At 41.8% G+C, this 22,376-nt stretch overlaps 1 long non-coding RNA gene across 1 annotated transcript; it reads left to right on the top strand.

Moving 5' to 3' along the window:
• The first annotated feature begins 1,398 nt into the window (after positions 1-1,398).
• On the top strand, positions 1,399-18,885 carry LOC115644886. The gene is made up of 3 exons (XR_003998619.1): positions 1,399-1,484; positions 17,221-17,223; positions 18,867-18,885. It is a non-coding gene; the product is annotated as an uncharacterized LOC115644886 (long non-coding RNA).
• Positions 18,886-22,376: the final 3,491 nt, after the last annotated feature.

Raw genomic sequence — 22,376 nt, 5'->3', positions numbered from 1 at the left:
GGTAGCCATGTTAGTCTGGATCTGTAAAAGCAGCAAAGAATCCTGTGGCACCTTATAGACTAACAGACGTTTTGTAGCATGAGCTTTCGTGGGTGAATACCCACTTCGTCAGATGCATTCACCCACGAAAGCTCATGCTACAAAACATCTGTTAGTCTATAAAGTGCCACAGGATTCTTTGCTGCTATTATAAACATGACTATCCAAACCTCTATCATCTAAAAATTCTTCTTGCAAGACTTGAAATAAGGTCCTGTCCCAGTGTCTGTTCATTAGCATGAAAATTTCCTTGATTGTCCCAATCTCAAGTACCTGAATTAAGTGGAACCAGAGCAAGATTCCTTGCTAGGAGATAGACCACAAGCATGATATGGGACTATGAAGCCCATTCATAACTAGCATTACAGTCCGTATCGTGATTAAAACACAGACTTGAGTATGAACAGCATAAATATAGTATCATTAGAAACAATATGTACAGTCAGGCAAATTCAGAATGCTGAGTTCTTTTAGGTCACTAAAGACACCTGCATTGTAGTAAATGGGACTCCCTGCAGAAAGACTGGCCTTGGATATCCAGGATTAATGGACAACTCCTTTATGGGTTATGAAGAGGCGGGGTGATGACGAGGAGTTACTGTTTTCCTCAGAAAGTTCTATCCATATTCTTTCCTTTATCCCCTCCCACCACAAAAAAGGCATTAGGCTCTGAGCAGCCTGTGCCCATATGTATGCACTGACTGCCAAGTCAGTTAAACAATACTGTGCAAATGACTTGATCAAACAATTAGATGCTAGGCAGAGTGAGACTCTCACAACTGTTTAATAATCATTTCACCAAAACAGCTGAAGGAGAAAATACACCAGTATTTACGCAGTATCAGTTAGCATCCAGGTCTGTAGGGAGCCAACGACAAAGAGGAAATAAAATAATAATTAAAAAAATACTACCTGTGGTAAATTCTAGCCATAACAAAGCTGAGCCCAATATTTAAAGGTTCATGTTACAAATATAGGCAAACAAAACTTCTTTCTTAGTAGCGTGAAGACATCTGTGAGGACAATTAATAGAACTAGTAAGATCTAAAATGATTTAGAAAATGACTGATAATGTTAGCTTGAGTTGCTGTTTTCAGTCCAGCATAAATGAAAGGACAAGAAGGCAGAAATGGCAGTGAAAGAAAAACAAATGCCAACCAGATATCAAGGAGCTTTTTTTAAACTATAATTTGGAGAATCATCATCATTAGGGTTCTACCAAATTCACAGTCCATTTTGGTCAATTTCATAGTCATAGGATGATTTCAGATATTTAAATCTGAAATTTCACAGTGAGCTGCTGCTAGCGGTGCTGCCTTCAGAGTTGGGCAGCTGGAGAGTGGCAGCAGTTGGCCGGGACCCAAGCTCTGAAGGCAGAGCTGCTGCCAGCAGTAGCACAGAAGGGTGGGATGGTATGGGATTTCCACCCTTACTTCAGCACTGCTGTTGGTGGGATGCTGCCTTCAGAACTGGGTGCCAGCCAAGGGTTACTGTTCTCTGGCCCCCAGCTCTGAAGACAGTGCAGAAGTAAGAGTGGCAATACCATGACCCCTCTAAAATAATATTGTGACCCCTTCCCCCGCAACTCCCTTTTGGGTCAGGACCCCCAATTTGAGAAACTCTGGTCTCCCCCATGAAATTTGTATAGTATGGGGGTGAAAGCACTCACAAGACCAGATTTCATGGGGGGAAAACCAGATTTCGCAGTCCGTGACGCGTTTTTCATGGCTGTGAATTTGGCAGGGCCCTAATCATCATGTACTGGTACAAAAGCCTCTACCAGACAAAGCTGTTGTGCTGATACACATGCACTTGTGTCATACAGGGAACTATCCAATTCTGTTCTTTGAAGCAAACAGAGAACTGGGCAAAAATCATGGTCTGATATTTTAAATACCTTCTCCAATGTCGTCTTATCCTTAGATCACAACAATGAATGGAGTAACAAGTAATATTCTATATTTGCTATATAGGGAATAGGAGTAGTACAAACTAGTCACTGCATGTTCAACAGTACAGGTATGTGCAGCAGCACATAGCCCTAACATGCATGCAAGAGGCCCAGATCTGGAATAGGGGAAGATCCAAGGTGAAATTTTGGCCTTCCTGAAATCAATGGCAAAACTCCAACTCACTACCCTTAGGCCAAAATTCACCCCTGGGCTCCTGGATTCCTTTGGCCGATGCTGATTCAAGAAAGGATGTGCCAGTGTCATCCCCACCAGTTAACTGTCGACTGATCATTTGCAAGGGAAATTGTTCGTTGTAGACAGGAAGTCTGACTGCTGCAGACTGGACATTATCTCACTGAGTGGTACGCTACGTTATTGAAATCTAGCATGTTGAATCATGATACTGAGGTTATAGAAAATGTTGAGAGGCTGGTCATGCATCTCTTCATCACTGTTACTCCTGGGGGAATTCTGTGCCACTGCGCAATGCAGAATTTGCACAGAATTCCATGTTTCCTCTGCAGAATTGGGGCTGCTGGCTGCATGCCACTAGGGGCTGCTGAACTCTGCAGAGCCCAGCTCACAGTGAGTGGAGTGCCCAGCCCAGTAGGGATAGAGGCTGCATGCTGTGGCTGTGGGCTTGATCCTCATTCTCCCGGGGAAGGGAGAGGGCCTGAGATCCAGCTCTGGCAAAGGATGAGGAAGGGCAGGGCCACACTGCACCATACCACATCCCCTGGCGGGACAATAAAGAAGCTGGGGGGAGTAAAGCTCTGGGGGTGCAGGTGTCTGGGCTGAGGGTGCCCCTTGACTGGGCTCTGGGAGTGGGGGGCACCCAGTGGCTGGACTCTGCAGGGATGGGGGTGCAGGTGTCCAGGCTGTGAAGGTGCCCTGCAGTTGGACTCTGGGGGGAGGAGAGTGCATGTGTCTGGGCACTGGGGGCCCCACACAATCCCCTCCTGTGCCCCCCAAATGGAACTGGGTTTTTGTAAGGGTTTCTTTAACTCTGTACTCCTGGGGGGATCTTTTTTGTTGTGGGTGTTGTTGGCATACTTGTTGACAAGTTTTCTGAAATAAATTACCAAAATAATTGGAACTGTAGTGATTATGTTGTTGTTGTTTTGACAAATAAAATACGCAGAATTGTGCAGAATTTTACATTTTTTGGCACAGAATTCCCCCAGCAGTAATCACCCTAGTGAGCACTTCCTCAGGCCACTCTAAAAAACTTGCCATGTAAAGGAAGAAATGAATTTAGTAATAACCAAAGAGTTCAGAACAGCCTTCTGAACTGACTGACTCTAGCAGAGGCTAAAACTAGAGACAGGCAGTGGGTGTGGGAAAAGCATTTCTGAAATGTATCAGAATTAAGTTCTGCTCTGACTGGCTTTGCTTTAACTGTTGCAAAGGACAATGGAGATTGCATTGGGGACAGCAGACCACAGATGAGGCAGTGCTTTGGATCCAGACTGGGATATGGATTTGGATCCAGACGGAGAGTCACCATTGAAACAAAACTAGCGTCTTCTAGTAGTAAAGCACTATACCCAGATGTATAGACACTCTTTTCCCAACCTATGTATTATATATTTTTTAAACATTAGCTTATTTTTTTTAAAATCTGAATGAAGGCCTGTGTTTTCTGAATGCCACTGAGTATCAGCCTGTTTCTGGCTCACTCTGTGATAATGCTGCTCTGCTTTAAATGCTTACTGCACTTAAACCTTTTAATCACTTGTTCATTAAGAACAGGTTTCTAGGACAGCTTGCTGAGATGCAGCATCTCATTTACCTTGGAAGATAAAAACAGCTACTTTAGTTGAACACTCATAATGCTCAGATCCTAACCATGGAATAATAATGAAGGTGGAGAGTATTATTAACTTAATGAGGAGACACAGTGAGAATTGGCACTTAGGACACAGCCTCACTCTATGTCACTCTACCAGCTGATCACAAAGGCTAAGTGAAGTGAAATGAAATTGATACAAGTTGGAAATTGTATTTCTTTGTTAGCAATTGGATCAAGTAATTCACATTCAAAAAATGATTTCTTGCTGAGTTGTGGGGAGAGAGGGGAAGCCATACACGCTCCGCTCACACGTTCACTTAATCAAAAATTGGATACACAAACAAAGGGGAAAAGTCTCTACAGATGTACGTTTTTCACTCTACCTCATATGTACTGTATGTATAGGCCAACATTTTTCTAACTTAGCATCTAAGTATCTAAATCCTATTTAGGCACCTAAATAAAAACGACTTACAGACAAATCTTCAGAACTGGCCATTGATCTTAGGCTGGATGTCTTAGGTATCCAAACCTGATTTTGAGCCACTTGTAGCTTCCAGTGACCTCAGTCAGAGCGGTGGAAGATTAGTGCTTCTGAAATCAGGCCCAAGTTTGACAGCCAAATATCCAGGTGCCCAGAATCAGCAGGCACTTTGGAAAATGTTTGCCTTAATTTTAAGAAAAGCTGAACGCCTGATTCCCACCTATATAAATTTGGTTGCCTGAGTCTGGGCTCCCTGATAATGTGGGAAATAGCATCTATCTATGACAGAAAAAGGGAGAGTTAGTTAGCTAAGGACTAGATTGTCCTTAGCCCTAATGCAGCCATTCCCGCAGCACTCTGGGTGGGGGTCACAACATTGGGGCTACCTGCCTCTTTGTTTTGAGTCCTGTGTGAAGCACTGAGGTTGCACAGAGAACAAGTGAGTAGGGGGAAGCAGGGAGGGTGTAGACCTGTGATTTCACTCCTGCTGCGTGCAGCCGCTCAGAGCTCACTGGGTGCAAGGGAGAAGGTATGCTGGACCTTTGCAAGGGCTGTAGTAAATTGCTTTCTTCTACACACAAGTTGCACGTAGTTTTATATGGAAAAATCCAAACTCACTAATATGAGGGCACTTGGGAAAAGAAGGGTCTCTTACATGAGGGTTATAACTTTCAAATGAATACATAAGAAAGGGGCCAGGTAGATACCTGAATACCGAAGGTACAGAGGAAAAATGCAAGCAGTGAAATTGCAGTGAAGCTATGTGATTCTGGCACAGACTGCAGTTCAGGCAGAGTAGATGCAGAAAGATCAACAAGAAGGCCATTACAATAATCAAGCCTGAAAATAACCAAGGGATGCAGCAGCAGTTGTTAAATAAGCATGGATTTTAGAGATATTCAATACATGAAATTGACAGGTCTTCTCAACAGAATAAATATGTGAGTGAAAACACAAGTCATAGCCAACTATTACACCCGAATGCTGTAACACAGGGGTGCCAACAAGGATGAGATTAGTTTACTTCAAAATAGAATTTTGAGTTCAAGATCCAAAAGCTAAAGGGGCAGATCATCAGTTGGTGTAAGTCAGCTGCACACATCAGTGAGGTCTCAGGCTGAAGCTCAAGCCACTAGCAAGGGCCAGGCCAATTCCTCACCTTTCTCCTGCTGTCCAGGAAAATAAGCGAAGGTGAAGCCAGTTGGTATTAAGGCAGCTGGCATAGCAGAATGCTCATGATTGCTCTCGCTGAAGACATTAATGAAAAAAATTCTCTGTGACAGAGTGTGGATGAAAAATAAACAGATTTAGACTCATAAGGCAGACATTCATCATCATATTTAAACAATTTTGAGATGCAGTGAAACTGAGACATAACTTGGCACTAGTCCATGGAAAAGAGGCTATAATTGCATAGTAATTAGTTTAGTTTACTCCTCTTTAACATGTCAGGATTAGAATTGTATACTCCATACTTAACTATGAATATAATTATCTATGTCTAGGAATTATCGTCAAGGTATCCTTCCTTTAGACTATTAGTTATCAGAGAACGTGAATTCCCCTTAAGCTAATTTTGACATAGGCTTTTGTACTTTAACACATGCCTGTGTGGGTGGTTGTTTACTCTGTCGATCTACACAGCATGTAGAAGAACTGACTGGTGAGTGATGGTGGGAGTAAAGTTGTTTCACGCAGCTTACTTTAACTCTCTATCAGGACAATGTTTGCTTTATCATTAAATCACTGGAATGCGCCAGTCATGCTGCCAGAAGACACAGAGGTCACAGATTTTTCTGACGACACTAATGAAGACATGGTTCACTATCAAAATCACATGGAGTCCTCTTCTTCCCCAGGTGCCATCAGAGGCTGCACTGCTGCTTCAACCAGCCATTGCTAAGTGTCATCATTGGCGAAGATGGTAAAATGCTCTTTGCGATTTTGCAAGAGTCAGACTGTAGCTCTAATTGGAATGGATATTGATTTTTTTCAAACCATCTTGTGTGGAATTGAATAGGACAGTTCTGATATTTTCCTGGATCATCCTCACAGGACTGCCAAGATGCAAGAAGTGAGATTTCCTTTTCTCATGTTCTTTCTCTGAGGGTAGGATGAGAAACACATTTGCGTGGCGCATCTTCACAAATGCTATGCTGACTGAGAAGTGATACTGTTTTACAAGCCTCTATACACAAATGTATCTACCTTTCACCACAAAAAAAGTAAAACCTAATATAACATCATGCCAGATGCTGCCCATTGAAGAATTATGAGATTGTTTTACTGAATAAATTCTAACCCATTTTAAGCACAGACCATTCAGCATCCTTCTCTTTAAAAGGAACACATGACTCGGGCCTCCAGGAGAACCAGAAAACGATCAGTCCTTTACAGACTTCCCCCGTCAAAGATGGTTTTCGACAGGAAGCAGCAGCGTTTGGGACTCAAAAGATCAGAGCCTCAACCTGTGTAATTTGGTGTAACTCCACTGAAGGTAGTTGGGAATCTGGCCCTTATACTTCTGTAATATTCATGGTAAACAATAAGTGTTATAAGTATAAAAGAACAAATTAACCTATTACAGTTTTTTAAACACAGTGATGAGTGAAGTGGATTGAGAAGGGGAAAAAACAGCCCAAACCTTTGCTAAAATTTAAGAAAAAATTAGAAGCAAAAACTTTTTGGAGGCTTTAAACAGCTTAGCCAACCTTTTAAAATCATTTTTGTTTGTTTTTTATTTCCCTCACCTCTGCAGTTCTAGAACCAAGAAATCTTATGAAGAATAATTTACCCATATTATTTGGACATTACTATCATTCTGTGGTCTAGCATTTTAAAGTCTGGCTCCCTGTACACATAGAATAATGAGCATATCTGACCTGAAACTGATAACACCACTGACCAGCAGAAGAAAGTGATGATTTGCACACCCAGACTGCTACTCTCCTAAACCCATCATTTGGCGCCACAGCTGTGTTCCAGACAGCACTTCCAGAACTCACATGATGAATTCTGCATGGGTTGTCCAAGAAAGGTACTAAAAGTAATGCTGTTGCTCCGTGGTTTATAGATGGAGATTGAGGTGCAAGGCTATTTTTTTATGTTCAGCTTCATTTGGAATATGTCAGTCTGTCTACGTAGCCACGTTTTTATAGAGCATATCAGAAGATTGTCCTCTAGGGAGACACATACAACATACATAAACACACTTTTATTTCAAAAAATTAAGTATTTCATCTACCAAAAAATTTCTAAGGCAATCCTGTTTTCTTATTTGACAACCCTTTTTTACAACCAGGTTGCCTTCGATCTTCCATCTTGAAAAAGATGCCCCTGTTTTGATAGAGATGAACAAATTTGGGAACCATATACCTATGTCCTCCCCATGCACAAACCTGGGGGACTGGGATACACTTGGCTCAGATACCATAGTGAGGGGTAATCTAGGATGGATGGGTGAGTGGACGAGTCCAAGGAATGCTCCTACCCTTGGTTTTATAAAACCAAAGCTTGATTGAAGAGACCCTGCAAAACCAAAACCGCTACCATTTCTAATTGTTAAATGATTCTGGCAGGGGTAGGAAGGTCAGAATGTAGCTATGAATTTCTACAAATGAAAGCCAATCTGTTGTTCTCCACCTGAAGAACATCCATAATCTCTCAGGGAGGACATGCGATCACACAAAATAGCTCAAATTCAGCCCTGATGTAATGAGTCATAATTCCATTGAAATTAATGGCGTTGTTGTCATTTTACACAAAGTGTGGCTTTGGCTCACTGACTTCAATGGAATTTGAATGTGTTTATACCAAGACTAAATTTGGTCCTGTCTGGTTATTCACATGAATGATGCAGTGAGATAAGGAGCTCTAGCAATGTTTCTGTAAAAAAGCCTGAGGAAGAGGGGGAAAACACCATTGCTACAAGAAACATTGCTCCCAGAAAATTAAAACCAAAAACAAACAGTGAACACAGCATATGTCTTTCTACACCTGCAGGGCAATGGGGATTGTGCTTGGTGTGGCAGAATAAAGAGCTGACAGGACCATCCTCCTCCCTAGCATGCTTCATTTTTCAGTAAGCTTTTCCATTTGTTAAGCACTCAGAATAAAAGGGTTTCCCCACGTTCAGTTTTACACACATTGCTGAACCTTGAAGCGAGTGAAAGGGCCTGCATCTTTGCTCGGATATACACTGTACAGTACCTATGTCATTAGGCGTCATTCTCACCAGAATTTGAGCTTGTGAGTATTTGTCATCCTAATTCTTGTCTCAGAGGTTTTCCAGAAATTTATTTGATGCCTAATAGCGCTCTGTCAGTTCTAATCTTTGGGATGTAAGTATATCCGAAAATTCTGTGCAGTACTGGATGAATTATGTATACATGCTTTATATGGCTCAAAGAAGGGAATCCTCAAGCCAGTATATGAAATCTTCTCTTACATATGCAGAGAGGTTGAACAGAATTTGGCCAAAGTACAGGACTGGGCATAAGAAGACATGGGTTCCAATCTAGGACTCGAGTGTGGCTCACATGGGCCTGGAATATCTCTCTGTGCTTCAGTTTCACCCTCTATAATATGGCAATTTTAACACTACAGTCAAGGATTATTGTGTGACTTAATCAGCTAGCATTTGGGAAACATTCTGAGACCCTGGGATGAAAATTGTCAGATATGTACAAAGTTGGTGTTGTCTCATTATTACTAAATAATTATTAACATAATAGACATTAATTTAACTGTGTGATCCCTTATTATATGTAAAGAGAAGGCGCTTATGAGCTTTCACTATGGTCTGTTCTCCCTTATCTTTAAATACCTCAATCAAAGCCTTTCTAACACAGGCCTGCTTTTGACACCTGTATCAATTGTTCCAATATATTGTTAAGAGTGAGGCCAAGGGAAAGCACTAGTTATGCCATCATGGTGAACTGTAAATTAAAAGAATTTATCTCCAGCCATTATTCTTTACCCAGCAAAGCCTGTCTGGGAGCTAGCTACCAGGCATGGAACTCAGAACCAGATGCAGCCAATAATGTCAAGCTCATCTGATAATTATTTTTTTTCCAGGTTATTTCCTGTTTGCTTACAATGTTGGTTTAATGTGGTGTATTTTGCTCTGTTTCCCATTAGTGGGGGTTGGGGTGGGTTCTTTGTTTTTTATTCAATATTAAACAGATCTTTTCCCCCTGCATTTCCTACAGCAAATCTAGCACCGTAAGGGAACCTATGTCATCTGTGGCAGGTCCTTCGAGTTCATCCCAGAAGATTACAGTACAGAAAATTTCCAAGACAATTGTATGCTGCCTTTCATAACCCAGACTTGAGAGAGATTCTTACTGAAGTGGTTTCTGGAATTGGCATTGGGGTTTAAAAGTTTGGACATAAGAAGTACTGGGGATGAATCCTTAGCCCCGTAGCTAACTATGGGCTTGTCTACACTACCTGCCGGATCGGTGGTCAGCAATCAATCCAGCGGGGTTGATTTAGACGTGATAAATCAACCCCCAAGTGCACTCCCGTTGACTCCTGTACTCCACCACGAGAGGTGCAGGTGGAGTCGATGGGGGAGTGGCAGCAGTCAACTCACCGCAGTGAAGACAATGCAGTAAGTACATTGACTTCAGCTACGTTATTCACTTGGATCGATTACCCCCCTCCCACCCAGTGTAGACCAGGCCTCTGTGTCATGCATGTTGGAAAGAGGCGGAGTGGACTGCATGGAGGTCTGCCAGTTCAGCAGCTGGCTGCAGCCAGCATAATTTAGAGCAGCCCTGAGGCTCATTTGGCAAATTACAGACAGATTATGGCTCTTTTGTGTGCTGCCTGAATGGTATTACAGGAATGCTCCCTTGCTATCTATATACATAAACAGTGGCACAAAGGGGCTGGAGCACAAAATGTGTTCCTCGGTGCTTTGTGCTAACCTGAATGTAAAGTTAATATTTGATTGTCTCCATGTTGTATGTCCTGATTTGTGTTTGAATGACTCCCTTTTGGTGTTTCAGTGTAACGGTTCTCCCTGACATAAGCCTCAGATGGTTTTGTACTAATGACATAGAACAGCAGTCTTCTTTGGACCCTGTTGGGTAACCAAGGAATTATGTATTCCTCTCTCATGAACAAATCCTGTGTCAGGAGCATAACTCAAGCAGTCATGCAGGGCTGGGGGCAGGAGTGGAATCCACTTCTCAGCTTGTGGAGAGACAACAAAATCACTCCTTCTCCAGCCCCAGTTGGAATAGTGGCCACAGTACCTGCATTTGCCACTATCCTCCCCACATGCACATTACATTTCTGATGGTATCCAGGGCCGATATCTGAATGTTTTCCTGCTATTCATTTATTTTGCATTGTCAGGTGAGAGGCAGTGCGCAGCTCTGTTTTGTATAGTCTATAATAAGGAGAGCTGGGCAGGAAATGGTTTTTTAGTCCCTGGAAGTTCTTTGAGACTTAGAAAAAATTTCCTATCCCAGATCGGGACAGTCAAAATCTTGAAAATTTTCACAAATTGAGAGTCTGAAAAAAATTTCAGTTGGGGTCAATTGAAACATTTCATTTAGATTTCAACCTTTTTATTTATTTTTAACTATAATTTTCTGAAATTTCAAAATGAAAAGTTGTGAACTGAAAAAACAGATTTTTTTTCTTCAAAATTGTCAAAAAAAATCCTGTTTTGACAATTTTGAAACCTTTACTTTCCAAAAATTTTGGAAACAAGGAATTTATCAAAATCAACCTTTTCTAGAAAACAGTTTTGGTTTCAACAAATCAGCATTTTCCAACCAAAAAATTGAAAAATTCCCAATCATGCTACTGACGAGTGTGTATTTTTTTAGCTGCCACTACTCCATTAAACTGTGTATTTGCTGACAATATAATTATTTAGCTGCTGAAAAGTTATTAACCTTTGAATAAAAATAAGAAACTGTACACCTATTTCCTAGCCCTGAAATTACAAGGTAGGAGAGAGGATATAACTCCAGGTAACCACTGTAGCACTAGGTTTTCTTGTTTGGTTGTTTTTTTTTAATTTAGGGCCAGATTCTGCACCCTTACTCGCTTATCAGTTAAATCAATAGGACTACTTATGGAGTAAGATATTTACACCTATTATTTATTCACTACCTGGCACTTTACAGACAAATAAATTGGCAGGGCCCTGTTTCAAGGATCCTACAGTCCTACTAAGACTTAACACAGCAAAGTGCGGAGGGTAAGGGGGAAATGAAGATTACAGCAGTGAAAGACTGTGAGATGCTTCTTATTACATATGCATTTGGGGCCAGACCCACATCTGGTGTAAATCAATGTAGTTCCATTGATGTCAGTGGAACTTCACCAGTTTATACCAGCAGAGATTTTGGCCCCTTGTTTCTTCCTAAGTTACTATATTAAAATGAAAATGTGATTTTACAGTTGAGTGGCTACATACTGGAGACCATTTCTTTCTCTCCCTCTCCAGCAATATCAGTAAACATACAATTCAAAGGACAGTAGGTTAAAGAGAAACTCATGAAAATAAGTAAATGCTTTGTTGTAAATACATTTTCCTTTATACAACAAAGAGATAGAAATTTTGCCTAACCTAGAATATTGCAAAACAGACAATTCCTCTGTATAGTATATTTCACACTTACCTGGTCTCGAACAGATTAGCTCAAATTAAATTTTGCAATTAATATATTTGAGTTTTGAAAGCTCCATTAAGTTTCCCTAAATTCAAATAATTGCTATAAAATATTTTAGGCCAATGTGTGAGTGTAGCAAAAATATTATTACATTATATCCACTCCTACAGTATAGCTATCAACATGTAATGTACAGAACACCTATGGTATATTTTTTGTCAATGACTGGAATGGACATCTGGCCAGATCAATATTTATGTACAGTTTGTATGTAAGGGTGTAATCATTAAAATTAAGTTAATACAAACAAAAAGAGGTTTTAATGTTTTAAAAAGCGGGAGGGAGACTGTAAGCATGCAGACTCACTCCTGCGGCGCCTCCTGCTGGTCTCTGTCAGGAATTAGCTCCTCGATCCGGCGGGTAGTGTAGACATACCCTTAGTTGTCAGACTTAGGCCATGGCTACACTAGAGAGTTGCAGCGCTGGTGAAGGGGTTATAGCGCTGCAACTTAGGATGTGGCCACACTTGCAAAGCACGGCCAGCGCTGCAACTCCCTGATTGCAGCGCTGGCTGTACACCCGGTCGAACCTCGGGTGTAGGGATTCCAGCGCTGGTGATCCAGCGCTGGTCAGCAAGTGTGGACCTCACCAGCGCTTTTATTGACCTCCGGGGTATAAGGAGGTATCCCAGAATTCCTGTCCACAACAAACCGGAAGAAAGGGAGAGCTCGGAGTTCAGCCAAACTGCTTATTTAAAAAACAAACACAGCTCCTGTTTGCTGAGCAAGCGGAGGCAGGCAGGGGAATTACTTTGGAATGTTCACAGCTGTTTGCTTGAAGAGAGAAACAGCACCCTCACACGGCAGAGGGGAAAGGGGGAGTCCATGTTGAGCAGATGCTTATCTGGTCTGACGGCTATTTAGGAGTGCATAATTTGAATTTAGTGAATGAGAGAGGGGTGGGGGAAGGGGTCAGAACTTTTAAAATGATTGAAGGTAGGCACTGTGTGTCTTCCAGTCCTTAGAACTTGCAAGGCAGGGAGCTGAGAACAGTGTCAGCTCCAAAAATCCAATCTCTCTGTCTCTCCCACGCTCCCTGTCACATTCCACCCCACCCCCCTCTTTTGAAAAGCACGTTGCAGCCACTTGAATGCTGGGATAGCTGCCCACAATGCACCACTCCCAACAGTGCTGCAAATGCTGCAAATGTGGCCACACTGCAGCGCTGGTAGCTGTCAGTGTGGCCACACTGCAGCGCTGGCCCTACACAGCTGTACGAACACAGCTGTAACTACCAGCGCTGCAGAATTGTAAGTGTAGCCATGGCCTTAGAGTCATTTACTACCTGATGCTGACAGTGTAATACCACTACCCAAGTTTGACTATTTTTATTAGTATTTTCTTTATAAGTCTCTAAATGAATTGCAAGATATAATCTACCCCAGGGGTTGGCAACCTTTCAGAAGTGGTGTGCCAAGTCTTCATTTATTCACTCTAATTTAAGGTTTTGCGTGCCAGCAATACATTTTAACCTTTTTAGAAGGTCTCTTTCTCTAAGTCTATAATATATAACTAAACTATTGTATGTAAAGTAAATAAGGTTTTTTAAATGTTTAAGAAGCTTCATTTAAAATTAAAATGCAGAGCTCCCCAGACCAGTGGTCAGGACCTGGGCAGTGTGAGTGCCACTGAAAATCAGCTCGCATGCCGCCTTCGGCACGCGTGCCACAGGTTACCTACCCTTGATCTACTCTTTGAGCAATAGACCTACACCAACCAAACCACTCAGTGAATTCTTACCCAGTTATAGAACTTGCCTTGCACACATAAATGGCCTTGCACACAGTTCTACTAAAGTGCTCTAGTTAAGGAAATGACACTTGAAATCGGATGGGATCATTAATTATGGAGCCAACTCTGGCCAAAATTCTACAACCTGAGGTAGGCTGCTACTCAGCTGTAGAGCTATTTGTCAAGCAGAGACTCCAATGACCTTGTTGGTAAGTATATCAGGTTTCCTGAGCAAAGCATAACATGGAGATCTCACTCTTTGAAGTTCGCAGGAATTCGAGTCCTTACGTTTCTCATCCATCATTCCGCGTCATTGCTGTGTCTTTTCAGGACCTTAATTAAAAATCTAAATTAGGTGGCTCGGGAACTCTTGTCGTATTTGATTATGTATTAAACCTTTCTTTGAAAACAATTCTTCAACATGTGCCCCTGCAATTTGTGTTTACTATTTTTGATACCACTGCAAGAATGAGGGACGGATGAGGCTTCTTCAGACTCGATCCAAACAAAATGCAATTGATATTGGTTGCTTGGGGAAAACAAGTGGAAGAGGTGCAAGGATGACAGTAGCCCTTTTGAAATCAACCTATTCCACTGGCTGCTTGGGTTTGCAATCTAGGGATCTGGGTTGTTTCCCAGATGCTACAACTACATGATCAGGTGGCAGCAATGGTCAGGGCTCTATCTTTCTTTCCCATTTGCAGGTAGCCAGGAGGTTGTGCCCATTTCTTCTGGATATGGAGGTTGCTATTATCCACACACACCTTGTCATCCATGCCATCGTCACGGCTGCCATGTGTTTTGCATGAGGCTGTGTCTTAAAATCCACTTGGATTCTGAAGCTGGTGCAGAATTCAGCAGTCCACGTGTTAAGCGGTGCGTCTCGCCGCAAGCACATCATAGCAGTGCTCCATGTTTTGTCCTGCCTGCCTATTGGTTTCTGAGTAGCTTTTAAGTTGTGAAGTTTGACCTTATGAACCCTGAATGCCCTGAGATTGACCTAGCTAAGAGACCACCTCTCTCTCCAGGGCATTCTGCTATAGCTGCTCTCACAGGAGGTGCCAGTCCTGAAGCTGCCAGAAGTATAAAAGTAAAGGGGTATTTTCTATGAGAGTCCCTCAACTTTGGAAGTCACCCCACTATTTGGTCTGAAATCACCTGAATCACCTCTTCTATAGGGTATCCCTCAAAGTCCATTGTTTCTCCTCGTTCGGTGGAAAAGGAGGAGAATTATGAGGCTGGGGAGCAGTGGAATTCTGGCAGGGGAGCTTAAAAGTGTATGGTTTCTTTGTGTTGTCAAGTTATTTTGTCTGGGCCATGATTTAGAGTTGTATAATGGTATATTTTGGAAAAAAAGTTGTCAAGGGTGCCCAGGGCCATGGATGGGGGTGTGCTTTATTTAGAAATGGAAAGAAATACGATTAATACGTAAATAATAAATATTATTTATTTATATTACAGTAGTGCCTGGAGCAGGGGCGGCCAATCTGAGCCTGAGAAGGAGCCAGAATTTACCAATGTACATTGCCAAAGAGCCACAGTAATACGGCAGCAGCCCCACATCAGCTCCCCTACCCCGCTCCCAGCACCTTCTGCCCACCAGCAGCCCCACCAATCAGCCCCTCACCCTCCCTCCCCACACTGCCCAATCTGCTGTTTCATGGCATGTGGGAGGCTGCGGTGGAAGAGGGAGGAGGAGCGAGGGCACTGCAGGCTCAGGGGAGGGGGCACAAAGGGGTGGACTGGGGGTAGGGCCTGTGGCGGAGCCAGCGGTTGAGCAGTGAGCAACCCCCAGCACATTAGAAAGTTGGCACCTGCAGCTCCATCCCTGGAGTCGATGCCTATACAAGGAGCTGCATATTAACTTCTGAAGAGTCACATGTGGCTCTGGAGCTACAGGTTGGCCACCCCTGGCCTAGAGGCTCCAGTTCAAATTATGGCCCCATTGTGCTAGGTGCTGCACAAACACAGAGCTAGAAATTGTAGCTTCCAGGTCAAGGACTATCTTTTTGTCCTGTGTTGGTAAAGCAGCTACTACAATGGGATCATGATCCATGGCGAGGGCTCCTCAGAGCTACAGTAATACAAATAATAACATGAAGAGACAATAGGTAGGAGTAGGAAGCATTATTATCATCTCCACTTAACAGGTAGAGGCACAGAGAGATTAAATGACTTGCCCAAGGTCACAGAAGAGTTCTGTGGCAGAGCTAGAAATTGAACTCAGCTTCCCGGGTATCACGCCAGTGCCTTAACCTCAGGACCATCCTTCCTCTCTAATAAATTGTGTTTCTCTTGCAATCACTGATAGCAGAACTTTGAGCCAGCTCTTTCAAACCCTTACTACTGTGAGAATCCTCACTAATGCATGCATGCCATGGGTGGCAGGAAGGACAACTCGCATGAGTAAGAATTTGTAGAATCAAGTCCTTTGTGTCCTTCAGTTTATCTTATTGGTTCACTGTACCTTATTCTTCAATCTCTCTTAGTCCTACTGGTACAATGTGATCTTCAGGTTGTACTTTACTGTATACAGACTGCTTGTTTACTAAGCCTCCTGCTCTAAATCTAAATAATTGTACCATATTCATCTTCATTTGGCTGCTTTCACTGGCTTTTTCACAAAATACAGCAGAAGCTGACTGTACAGTCTCACTTCCCCTCACACACCTCTTAGCGTAGCCCTAACTCAAGTGACCTCAACAAGCAGCCCATTCTGTCTCATCCATTCTCTCTGTAGATAGATTAATACTTCTTATCATACATTCTGGGCCTCTGCAGCCTCTATCTGTTATGACTCAACACCCTGGATTATTCTTTTATGAGGGATGCAACAGGCCAATTCTTTCTCGTTGTTGAAATCCACATTCCAAAGAGATCTGCATACAGGAGTATTGTTTGAGCTAAGATCAAATGATTGTAATATGTTCTGTCATAGGGGTTATTTGATTCCTGAATCAATTTTTTATTCTTTATATATAATTAATGCCGTTCTATAAAACATCCTTTCCTGATCTCCAACGAATTGCTCTAGGTGTCTTCTTGGATTGGTCACAAAATGTAAAACTAACTATTAGTAATAACTTCATCTTATCTGAGAACCATCTTTCGTGAAGTCTTCTGATTGCTAAATAATCACATGTCCCTTAACACTGCTGCGTGCCCCCCACCCCCAGTCTGGGAGGTAAAACTCTGCAGATAAACTTTTGAATACTGGGGCTGCACTGACCAGGGACAGAGACTTTTGGGTTGTTGGACTTTTGGGTGATTTCTGGGTTGCTGGACTCAAGAGACTTTTGGGGCGTTGGACTTTTGGGACTTTGGGTGATTTTTTGGGTTGCTGGACTTAAGACCCTGAGGGGAAAAGGATACTGCCAAACTTACTTGGGAGTTTGTGTTATGAATCCTGTTTGTGGTGTTTCCCCAACAGAATGTCGCATTGTTTCCCTCCTTTATTAAAAGGATTTTGCTACACTCAGACTCCGTGCCTGTGAGAGGGGAAATATTGCCTCTTAGAGTCACCCAGGGGGTGGTGTGTAATTGTCCCAGGTCACTGGGGGTGGGTGCTTGAGCCAGTTTTGCATTGTGTTATTGAAACAGAACCTCTGGATACTGAACCCAGCCCTTGTTGCTGCCAACTCAGGCGGGCAGAAGGGTTACATGAGCAAGAACCAACCAGCTAAGGAGCTAAGAGAGAGCATGCTTGGTGCCACCTCAAAACTCTGGTCCACCCCGTCCAGTGTCCCATCTCCAGCTATGGCCATCTCTGATGTTTCAGAGGAAGGAGACAAAAAACAAAACAAAACCCAGAATACCTTGGTGGAGGGGAGAGAATAAAAAAATCCCTTCCTGACTCCTGCAGGTGGCCAGCTGGAATCTTGAAGCATGAGATTTTAGGAACATAAAACATAAACTGGAAGTGAGCCCCAAGGGTGCTAAGTCCTGCTCCCCACCATCACAAGTAATCCTGTCATACAATCACACTCATAATTTTTTCCAGCTCTCTCTCAAAACCAATTAATTTGTTTGCTCCCACAACCTCTATTGGAACATTGTTCCAGAGCCTAATTCTTCTAGTGGTTAGAAATCTTCATAAGAATGGCCCTACTGGGTCAGACCAAAGATCAATCTACCCTGTATCCTGTCTTCCGACAGTGAACAGTGCCAGGTGCCCCAGAGGGAATGAATAGAACAGGTAATCACCAAGTGATCCATTCCCTGTCGTTCATTCCCAACTTTTGGCAAACAGAGGCTAGGGATACTATCCCTGCCCATCCTGGCTAATAGCCATTGTAATTTCCAGACTGAACTTGTTCATGGCCAGTTTATATCCATTTGTTGTTGTGCAAACATTGTCCTTCAGCATAAATAGCTCTTTCCCTTCCCTTTTTCTAGGCTAAATAAGATAAGATCTTTGAGTCTCTTCTCATAAAGTAGGCCCTCCATTTCACAAATCATTCTAGTAGCTCTGTAGAACTGATAAATGAAATTGTTTTTAATTTATTAATGTAACTTCTGTTCACCATCCACACTACACTTGCCTACACTGTAACTTCTGTTCCATATTGTAATTCAAACCCCATTTTAAAACACTCACTCCATTTTGTAAAAGCTTCCTCCAACCTTCATTTTTGCAAACCCTGCTGTAATCTTATTAGTTTGGTTTAGATGTGTGAATGAGGTATGTATGAATGACGGAATCAACCTCCAGCCCCAGCCTGTCCTGATGACATAAAGTTCAAATACGAACGGCTGAAGACCTAGACAACAGCCCTAAACAAAGTAAGAAGCATCCACCCTAAAAAGAAAAGGACAACAGAACAACAGAAGGAAGATCAGAGCCAGGTTCAAGGCTGAAAGTCACGCCTGCAATTGATGGGTGATCAATATAAACCCAGAGGCAGCGTGACACAGTAAGACCTATAGACTTTGAATCCAAACTAAAAGCCTATAAAAAAAGAAGGGTGAGATGAGAGACTCTGGGTAACATTCTGCTGCCAACATGGAAGGACATCAGTGCCTGCCCAACAGAGATCCAGTTTGTCCTTGTGCCTGGCTTTCCTGGCCAGTTAGCCGCCACAAGCTACGAACCCAAGCTACAAAATCAAGCTATGAACTTAAGCTATCTTCAGGACTGATAACTATGCAGCAGCTGCAGAACATCTGATGGAGGTGTGTGTGTGTGTGTGTGTGTGTGTGTGTGTAGGTATTAGGTATAATGTGTGTGTATAAGAATTAAGATATTAGTTATTAGTCATAAATCAAATTGTTATCATAATAAATGTAGCATCTTTGTCTTGTCCCCTTTAATAAGATCCTGCTGGTTTTTACTGGTCTAATATAATTGGTATAACAGCTCTTCTCAGCATCTGGTCCAGTCTGAATTAATCTTTCTTGAACAAGAATGACTAGAATTGTACACATTATTCCAAATTAGGTCTTATCAATGCCTTGTATAATGGCATTAATTCTTCTCTATCTCTGCTGGAACTGCCTGGCCTGATACATCCTAGGATCTCATTTTCCCTTTTTCCCAGCCACATCACATTGGTAGCTCATGGTCCTCCTGTGATCAACGCACACACCCAGGTCTCTCCCCTCCTCTGCTGCTTCCAACTGATGAGCCACCAGCTTATAGCAGAAATTCTTATTAGAGCTCAAGTGCATGACCTTGCACTTTGTACTATTGAATTGTACCCCATTTCTGTCATTCCAGTCTTCAAGTTACTCCAGATCTTCCTGTATAATGTCTCCAGTCTTCTCTGCATTGACGATGCCTCCCAGCTTAGTATCATCATCAGATTTCATTAGCGCACACACACTCTTTTGTACCAAGGTCATTAATAAAAATATTGAATGAGATTGGTCCCAAGACCAATCCTTGAGGAACTCTACTAGTAACCTCCCTCCAGTCCAGTAGTTCACCTTTCAGCACAACCCATGGCCTTCTCCCCTTTTAGCCAGTTCCTTATCTATCTTACGGCTCTTATACTGATCCCCATCTTCCCTAATTTAACTAATAATTTCCCATGGGGTACCATGTCAAATGCTTTACCAAAGTCCATGAATATAAGATCTACTTCATTATCCTTATCTAAAAAAAATCAGTTATTTTCTTAAAGAAGGAGAGTGAGTCTGGCATGAGCTACCTTTGGTAAACTTATGTTGCATGATATCCCCTTTGCCGCTTTGAAGTTAATTATTCTTTTCTTCACATTTTGTGAAGAAAACAAGTCTGTAATTGCCCAGATCGCTTTCCCCCTCTTTCTTAAATATAACCATGGCATTAGCTATTCTCCAGTCATATGGTAATACCCCTGAATACATAGATTATTACAAATCCTTCCTACCAGACTACCAATCTCATGTGCCAATTCTTTCAGTTTTCTGGGATGGAAATTATCAAGTCCACCTGACTTGGGTGCATTAAGCCTTTTATGTTTTTCTACCACCTTAGATGTAATCATTTCCATTTCTGTGCACTCATTTCCATCAGCTGTTCTGCCTTCAGACCCATGTTTCATGTAGTGCAGGGGTAGATGGAATCTATTTTGAGATTCCTTGCTATGTCTCCAAAGAATTTTATTTTATTATTTTAACCAAAGGTTCTCATTTCCCTTATACCAGCCAGTTGCCATTACATGGCAAGAGGCAAAGTCTGTATCCTGTATTGCAAACCTCCCTCACACTCCAAGGTCTTAAAATAATAATAAATAATAATTATGCTTTGCACTTCTGTAATACTTTCTAAACATTAATGCATTTAGCCTCAAAACTGTTTGTGAGGCAAGTAAGTATTATAATTTCCATTTTACAGATAAATAAACTGAGGCAAAGAGGGATTCAGGCCAAGTTTTTTAAAAGGTTCTGGTGATTTTGGTATCCAACCTGAGACACTTTAAAAGGACCACATTTTCAGAAAGTACTGAGAATCTGCCCTCTGAAAATCAGGCCCCTTTTCATATGTCTCAAATTTGTCATGACTTTTCAATACGGGCAGAAAGTTCAGTCCCTGGGTGAGTACAGATAATTCAGCTCCAGATAAACTGATGTTGTTGGAGAGTCATGTAGTGTCATGTAGTCATGTGGTGTGAGTCATTGCGCCAGGGTTTTTCCTGGAGGTGGTGTTCTGTGGGTTGTGGAGCTGTAGTTGGTTCCACTTTTTGGTTTTGTGTTGGATGGCTGTCATCAGGTTTTTATGATAGTTGGTCTAAGTTTCTTGCATGATCTCCAGGTAGATTTCCTGATTTTTTCCTTCTTTTCCAGGTGTTTATTAGGCAGTGACCTATGTCTACACCTGGCAGAAAATTCATCAAATCCCAACAGCGCATTTACTCTAATATCAACATTGGCTTCAGTGTCACCAGTTTGAAAGCACAACCTTAGTGTGTGGTGACATTCTTTGCTAGGCAGTGCCCTGTGCTTTTTACACATAAAGCAGATTAGCTGAATTCAAGGGCCACATTTAGTCCAACTTTGACATTTTTCCATAGGCGAAAACTAACTGCACCTGTCGTGTTCACTATGTTGTCATAACTCTTGGTGAGGTGCCATATGATTTGCTTTTTCATTTAATCTTTAGTTTACAAAAGTTTCTTTAAAAACTAGGGAAATTCACACCAAAAATTTTTGTTTAACATTAAGTAAGGTTGCTCTGTTCTAACTTAATAACGTTGTTCTCAAATGTTGAAAAGCTAGAAAATAAACAGTTACAGTCAACAGCTTCTGTTTCTCTACCTACAATATACAACGTGTTAACTCTTAACTATTACTGTCCTCCTTCCATGACACATTAAGAGCAAAGGCTTCATCAACCACCATGCTGCCTTAAATCTGACATATATTTTTGGATTTCTTAGAAAATTATAGAATACCTTTTCACATATGTCAGCATTAAGGCTGCACAGTAGTCTATGAAGCCTTGGGTGTTAACAATGGGTTGTGGTAGGAGGATCCCATTGTAGATAGAGGGAAGGAGGAGAAAAAAATAAAAGCTCAGTATCACTATACCTGCACACAATGCAATATTTCAATATCATAGCAAAATAATGGATAACATCATTACAGTTTATCATGTAAATAAACTGCACCACTATCTTTGCAATCAGTACAGACCACCTATTGTGCCAATAAAAGTCTGCATATTTAAAAATAATTTTAAAAGATATGCTGCCTATTACACTCAAAAGAAATCCATATAAATAAGAATGAGCCTGGAGTGGATCTTGAGACTGGAGCAGAAAAGGATGGAACACATGACCAATAAATTCTGGGGCAATATTGGGACTTTCTTCAGTTGTGCTCTCAGTGAAAATGGGAGGTAGTTAAAAGCCACAGGGGGGGAAACAATTAGAGAGGGAACAAAATTACCAAAATACTGTACAGTTCCTATATAAATTCACCAGTTAAGCTTCTGGAAATGGAAGGGTGCACAGAACATTATTGCTATCTACCTTTTCTGAGGAAAGAAAGTTTTATTTAAGGGCTTCTTGTTCTCTTCCAAGGATTTTTTGACAAGTCCTTTCTGTGTTTCTCAGTTTCTTTTTTCAGTTCAAAATTTACCCTTTCTCCACCCCTACTATTTAGAAAATGAAAGTCCTGAGTCTCTGCTGTGTAGAGATCTGCTTTGTTCCACTACAATAAAACACCCAGGGCTGATCAATGTCAGCTGACTGAGACCTG

The sequence above is a fragment of the Gopherus evgoodei genome, chromosome 2 (genome assembly GCF_007399415.2).
Source record: "Gopherus evgoodei ecotype Sinaloan lineage chromosome 2, rGopEvg1_v1.p, whole genome shotgun sequence".
Taxonomy (NCBI): Eukaryota; Metazoa; Chordata; order Testudines; family Testudinidae; genus Gopherus; species Gopherus evgoodei.
This window is presented reverse-complemented; position numbering and strand designations above follow the sequence as displayed.